Raw genomic sequence first — 7,943 nt, forward strand, 5'->3', positions numbered from 1 at the left:
TCTCTGAGTACCTGTAGTACCATGGTCTATAGGAACCACAAATAAATGTGAAACAACTTCTCTGAGCTTAATAAATGAACAATGGGAGGGCAGGTCTGGGTGATTGAAAGAAATATGATATATCACTGCTGATACAAAGCAAGATGAGATGAGTTCTAAAGAAGGAGACAACTAGGGTCATGGGGATGAAGATCTAGGGGTTGGGCATTTAAACTGCTTCATGGAAGACATTGCATTTAAGCTGAACTATTAAGTATGGACAGGTTTTCAAAAAATATCAGTGAGAAAGCAATTCAAAGAAATGGAACATCAGGGAGTCAGAAAGTCTGTTGGAATCATAAATTTAGGACAGGGCATACTCAGAAGGAATGTTCCACATACAGGATTAAGACCAGGCATCGTGGGCCCTGCTTGTCATCCAGGGAAGGGGTGCCCAGAGTATGCCCCAAGTGACAGGACTTTGGGACCTTTTCCATGTTCACTGGCATCCCCTTTTACAGGGATGAAATCTTTCTTTGAGCTTCCATATTACACCTGAGGGAGGTATAGGTGGATGTACTTAGTCATGTCTTATCACAAGGACCCACAGCGTAATCTTGCCCAACTGGAGCTCCCTTATTTTTCCCTTTATTTCTCCTTTCCTTCTTTCTCTCTTTCTGACCACAATGTCTCATTTCCAGCTCTTGACTATACAACTTTCTTACCTCCAGCCACTCCTGTACCTAATCTTGTGTCTGCTGTCTCTCCTAGGTGTTAGCTAAGGCTGATTTCTCTCCCAACTCTGTCATTTTTTCACTTGGGTCACTGTCAGGCAGGAAGGCAGCCACACTCTGGTAGGTTCCTACCATGTTCTAGGCCTTGGACTAGGGAACACACACCCCTCCCCTCACTCCCTCAGTTGGTATCTCAGGTTAGCCATCCAGGAAATGAAGGGGTTGAATTCTGTAATCTTGAAAGTTTCTTCCAGCCGCAACAGTATAGCAGAGTATACAATGCCCTCCTTCTGAAGCTCCAAGTTCTTTAGGAAAGTGATTACTATAAAAATATTTCCAGGTTGGTGCACTGGCTTCTGTCAGGGCCTCACAGTTTTAAAACTGCTATACAGACTTAAGTGATATTTACACACAAAAATGTTTTACTGTGGAACACCATTATTATCCTAGTGTCAGGGTTAAAGATAATACAGTGATCCCTCACCTATTGTGGAGGTTATGTTCCAGAGACCCCTGCGGTGGTGAAAATCTGTGAAGTAGCAGCGTTATATTTATTTTATTATTTATATATATTTTAAGGTTTTATAAGCCCTTCCCACACTCCTATAAACCTTTCCTACTCTCTTATTAACCCTTCCCACACTCTTATAAACACTTCATATGCTCTTAAACCCTTTCTACACTCTTAAACCTATGTAATTTTAACAACATAGAAAATTCGATGTGGGTACTCACCAGTGAAGTATACTACAACTTGAATGATGATCATGAATCATGTAGCTGTGCAGTACTGATGGTGATGAAGGTGATGACAATGAGATGAATGTACTGCACAGCCAAGAAGAGCATTATAGCTCTTCTGAAGGCACCACTTCATCAGGTGCTTCATCAGGTGGTGCAGTATCTTCGCTCTGGGCTGTAACTTCTATTTTTGCTAAAGGCGTAACTGATCTCTTCATCTGAGTGATGAACATAGTTATGGGGAGTTGTTGGCACTGCTTTTTATCCACAGAGGCAGCTTTTCCATGTAGAGAAATGCTCTTGAGTCCAAAGCATCTCTCAACTTTGTCAAACCAGCCTTGCTGCCACTGAATGGGGTTGCTCTGGTGGGAGAAGCACTCAACAGTCCTGCTTCTGTGTTGTCATCCTTGTCTTCATCCTCGTCTTTATCCTCATCACTGTCATGAATGTCTGTGCTTTCCTCAAAACTATCATAAAGTTTCTTGGCCTTCGTCTAGATGGTGTTGGTATCCAGCAAGATATTCTTCTTCCTGCAGTCATTTATCCACAGGGCCAATGCAGACTCCATCCTCACAATGGCCTTATTGCGGGAAGTGACCACCCTCTTTGCAGTCTTGTTAAAAGTCATTGTTGCCGTAGACTCAATATTCTTTTTGTCTTTCTTTATGTAGCGAACAGTAGATTCATTGATCCCATAATGGCGGCTCACAGCCTCATAGCTGTTGCCTTCCTTTGACATGTTGAGAAGTTGCACCTTTTCTTTGATGGTAAGATGTCCTCTGGTGCATGGGTTCACTGCCAGAAGCCTTAGAAGGTACAGAACATTTGGGTGGTATTGTAGGGCTTAAAATAAATTCAAACATTTATGAAAATTTCACAAAATCACAACACCATAGAGCAACACTATGCGCAGTGATCAGACATCAATGTGAAGTGGACAAGGAGAGATGCTGAATGTAGGGGCACAGAGCCGGAGAGCAAACAGACTGTTGCTATGGTCACTGAGCCAATCAACACCCAGGATACAGAACACAGTGCTGTGGTTGGTCGCCTTCCATTCCATCAGCCAATAGTGTGCCATGTACAATCTCACATTGGCAAACTTGCGCATGCGGTGGTGGTGTACTGCATTTCCATTGTGTACAGTACAGTATTTATCCGCTGATGAAATACATACTGTATTTTATTTCAATTTAATATTCTTTTAATATGTTTGAATTAACATTTTAATATGTTTAATATTGTTTTAATTTTTTAGGCAAATCATTAAAATCATAAATACTACATAAATACCTATATACCGCAAAAATCCTGTAATATATCAAAAACTCCATGATACAGAATTAGATATATATTTTTTAAAAACCCATGATACAGTGAAGCTGCAATAAGTGAACTGTGATACAGTGAGGAACAACTCTACCCCATTACAGGCCTTCCCTGTTATATGAAGAAATACACTTTCACTCATTCAGCTAAGCCCAACTGTGTACACAAATCTATACCAGGTGCTATAAAAAATATGCCTGATCTCACCACAGCTCAGAGAATACAAATTATTTGATTTGGGAAGGAAGGAACTAGTCATCAAAGGGCAATCCACTCTCCACCTCCACCTCCACCCCAGGCAGTGAGCCCACCAAGGGTCTTACTCCAGCAGCTTTGATAGTTTTGTTAGAATGCCACCCTTTAGAATATGAGGGGCAAACTTGTCATGGCTTCTGCACTTGGATGTTATATCTTCAGCTAGCTCTTTGCTTTTTACTCACTACTAATTTCACCTCCTCTTCAAACATCTGAAGACATAGCTCTTACCATTCTTCTCTTCCCTCAGCGACATAACCTGTTACTGTAGCCATTCCTCAGGTGACAGTTGTGTGTGGGGCTTGATGTCCACCATAATCTCTCTGCTCCAATGTCTGTGAAGCAGCTTTCTGTGTTTCATCCTGGAAATCTTTTCTCTTGCAGCAGATCACAAAGCCACGAGTGGAACAAAGACAACCCCATAGACTGCATTGGAATTGTAAAGCTGGAAGAGACATCCTGACCCTGAGAAAAGAATTTATGCTCTCTCAGACAGTTCTCCAACTGTCACCTTCCTTTAATTATTCCAGAAAGGCTATTAGAAATCCTTCCAGTTTCACGCACATCTTATTGTGACATTGACAGTTGGGAAGTGAAGAGGCTTGCTCAGGAACACACAGGAATTCTGGACAAAGTCATATCCCCTCCCCAGATCTTTGTATTTCCAGTCCAGATCTCTTTCCCCCATGTCACATCATGACTTTGCAGTTTACCAACTGACTACTACACCCACTTGGTCATCAGACTCTTATAAAAAAAAACATTTCCAGATGACTTAAACAAATATCCACAAATGGACAGTGACTGGTGGTCACCAACAAGTGTTGGCAAGGTTAATAGAGGCCAGCATTTTGAGCAGAGGAGGAGATAGTTAGACTGACCACTGCTACTGACAGGCCACTTACAGAAGCCAAAAAAAAAATAAAAAACCAAGTCAGCTGTCTTTGAGGCACCGAATTCCTTATTTCTGGAGGAAGGATAAATGTTAGATGACCACTTGGCAGTTGTAGGAAAGATGTCTTCTGTGATGATGTGAGCCTCCACTTCCCCACTCATTCCCATAGCAACATTTGCTTTAACTTGTCTGGTAGGGATCACATCATTTTTGACAGGGGAGGTAGGGAATGATGGCTGCCTTGACCAGGCCCTCAGACATGTGGAAAGCCAGATGCCAGTGCCATGTGTCCAAATGAAGCACAAGGCACCAAAGTGAATGTAATACTCCCATCACAAAGTCGGTGGCAGTTGACTGCCAGGTGGCATTCTTGGCATAGAACTTTCCAGCACAGAATTTTTAACTACTATTCTCCTGTGGTCATATATCAGCCTGACCTGTAATCAGAGAACTGAACACAGAACTTTGCCAAATCATGATTTGCAAAAGAGCAGCTATTTTGTGGCACAATCTTTGGCATCTGGACTGCCTGTCTGGACCAACTTCTCTAGGAAGCCTGCTCTTTTTTCACCAACCTCTTGTCTTCCTCAGGCCTGAAGTACCAGCCTGTCCACCACAAGGGGGTGCTGGACATAGTTCTTGCAAAAACAATCTAGGTTCTGTAACACTTTACACCATGAAGTGCTGGGAGCCTGGATGGTGGGAAGCAAGGTGAGGAAGAATATAATTAGGTCAGCTCTGTACCCCAAGGACTCTTAGGGGAATCACTTTGGAAACAGATCTTGTAAATCCTTATTATTTTGGTTTTAATAGTCTCACAACAGACATTTAGAGAGCAGAGAAACAGAAGAGGTGGGAAAGCCAGAGAGGTGGCCCTGGTATGTTTCTCAGCGCAGCGCTGGCTGAAGGCACATGTTCAAAACCCTGTGCAGTGGCAGTACAGAGATGAAAAAGCCCACAGACATTTCATCCTCTACCCCATTAACATACAGTCTAGTGGGGGGTACTGAAAGTCCCAACAGTATGTAATGGGATATAGAAGAAAGCACAAACTTTCATGTAGGCCAGAAGTGCCACAGGAGATAGTAAAAGGAAAGGTAGCATTTGGGAGGTAACAGAAATGTGGACAATGGTACTTCAAGTGGGGGCACAAGCACAAGCAGATTCATTACTGCCATGTTTTGGATGTCCTAAAAAGTTGTCCAAAATGTTTGTGTGGGAGAAAGAGAAATTTGGAGGCTATAGGGGATTGGGAGGAATCTAGGGGAGGGGAGAGCACACTGGAGAGATGGGTATAGAGGGGCCACTTGGGGCTTTGTCTGGCATGGAGCACACACAGGTGTGTGTGCGCACATGCATGTTCACATGCAGATACCCACAATTCTTGGCCTTTAGCAAATATTATAAGAGCGAATTCAAATTTAAAATAAGAGGCTTAACTCTCCCTGTTGAAAAACAAGAGAAGAAACTCCTTCCATCTCTTTTCTTTTCGAATTTCTTTGTCCTTTTCAAATGTATGTAGGTCTTTTTCATGGCTAAGTAAGCCTCTTGCCAGTCTCACAACTCAGCAAAGTTTTCTCTGGGCCTGGGAGCCAAATCCTTGAAACGTAATCTTCTAGGCAGATAACAACCTATGTCGCAGATTCTTGGGAGGAGATAGGCCTATCTTAGGCCACCACCGGACTCCAAATTGTTAAACCTACTGAATGTAATTGCTTGTATCCACTCAGCTATATGAAATTTCTGTTTTTGCAATCATTTCAGCGTGTTGCCTATGATGAGCGCACATACTGGTTTCATGCCTCTTCAATGATAAAATGGTTTTGCTTCTCTTCTACCTTTGTGGAGAGTTTTCTTGGACTAGGAGATTTCCATTTTAAATGTGCTTCTCCAGTGATGTACACAAACACATATACAGAGACACTCACACTCATGCACAGTTACACACGGTGGAACACACACTTCTGTTTCACCACTGCTAGAGGGCAGTGGATGTCTTTTTCCCAAGGGCAAGTGCAGGAGGAGCAGCTTGGGACCTTCATCTACGAAGACCAAGGCCACACCTGCTTGTGCACTTTCTTCATCTTTTGTCTTTTCTATGATGCCCAAAACACAAGCTCCTCTGCATCTTGCTTTTCCTGGATTTTAGCTACTCAGTGCTGCTGTATTTTTCCTTCCTCTGGTGTTTCTAATTTTTTAACCCAATAGTGGAAAAAGAAGAAGTGAAAATGGAGAAGAGGAAACAACAAAACCAAAACCAGCAGCAAATAAAACAATGCTCCTTCACACTGCATCCTTGGATTTATTTCACTCACTCACTCACTCACTCATTCATCAATTATGTATTAATTTTATTTAAAGAATATTGGTAGTGTAGCTCAGGCTGGGCATTTCACCTTCCTTAGGTTGGGGACACTTGGAGACTCAGATTTCACTTGGTGTTCAGATCTCAGGGGCCCCAGTCTGACCTGCACATACCCCACCCCACCCACTTGGATCTTAGGAAGACCCCTTGGAAACTCAACTCCGAGGTGGTGAGATGTGTTTTAAAACCTCAGTGGTGGGCCATGTTTTTTTAAATTATATTTTATTGATTATGCTATTACAGTTCAATGAAATACATCTTATTTCATTTCCCAATTCCCCCCCTTTGCTTCCCTCTACCTAGCATGCCCCCTACTCCCTCAGGCAATTCTCACACCATTGTTCATGCCCATGGGTCAAGTGTATAAGTTCCTTGGCTACTACATCTCCTATACTGTACTTTACATCTCTATGGCTATTCTGTAACTACCTATTTGTATTTCTTAACCCCCCCATCTCTTCACTCATTCACCCACACTCCCCTCCTATCTGGGAACCATCAAAACACTCTCCTTATCCATGAGTCTGACTCTATTCCTCTTGTTTGCTTAATGTACTTTTTAGATTCAGTTGTTGATATATATTTATTGCAATTTTATTGTTCATAGTTTTGATCTTCCTTCTTTTTCCTAAGTTCTTTTAACATTTCATATAATAATGGTTTGGTGATGATGAAATCCTTTAGTTTTTCTTATCTGGGAAGCTCTTTATCTGCCCTTCAATTCTAGATAATAGCTTTGTTGGGTAGAGAAATCTTGGCTGTAGGTCCCTGCTTTTCATGACTTTGAATATTTATTGCCAATCCCTTCTAGCCTGCAAGTTTCTTTTGAGAAATCAGCTGAAAGTCTTATGGGAACTCCCCTGTGGGTAACTAATTTCTTTTCTCTTGATGCTTTTAATATTCTCTCTTTATCTTGACCATTGGCATTTTAATTATGATGTGTCTTTGCATGGGTCTCTTTGCATCCATCTTGTTAGGGACTATCTGTGCTTCCTGGACTTGCATGTCTATTTCCTTCACCATATTAAGAAACTTTTCTTTCATTATATTTTTAAATAGATTTCCAATTTTTTGCCCCTTCTCTTCTCTTTCTGGCACCCCTATGATGTGAATGTTGGAATGCTTGAAGTTGTCCCAGAGGCTACTTACACTATTCTTGATTTTTTGGATTCTTTTTTCTTCTTGTTATTTTGTGTGCTTGTTTTCTGCTTCCTTATGTTCGAAATCATTGATTTGATTCTTAGCTTCATCCATTCTACTGTTGTTTACCTGTAAATTGTTCTTTATTTCAATTAGTGAATCCTTCATTACTGAATGGATCTTTTTTTATGCTGTGAGGTCCTCATGAACTTCCTTGAGCATCCTTATAAACAGTGTTTTGAACTCTGTATCTGATAGATTCCTTATCTCCCATTTGTTTAGTTCTTTTTCTGGAGTTTTGATCTGTTCTTTCATTTGGACTATCTTTCTTTGTCCCCTCATTTTGGCAGCCTCCCTGTGTTTGTTTCTATGTATTAAGTAGAGCTGCTATGACTCACTGTGTTGATAGCGTGGCCCAATGTAGTAAGTGTCCTGCAGGGTAAGTGGCACTGCCTTCCCTATCACCCAAACTCGGTATTGAGGGGCGCCACTTTTGTGGACTGAG

The sequence above is a fragment of the Phyllostomus hastatus genome, unplaced genomic scaffold, assembly GCF_019186645.2.
Source record: "Phyllostomus hastatus isolate PE091 unplaced genomic scaffold, TTU_PhHast_1.1 phas_scaffold_397, whole genome shotgun sequence".
Taxonomy (NCBI): Eukaryota; Metazoa; Chordata; class Mammalia; order Chiroptera; family Phyllostomidae; genus Phyllostomus; species Phyllostomus hastatus.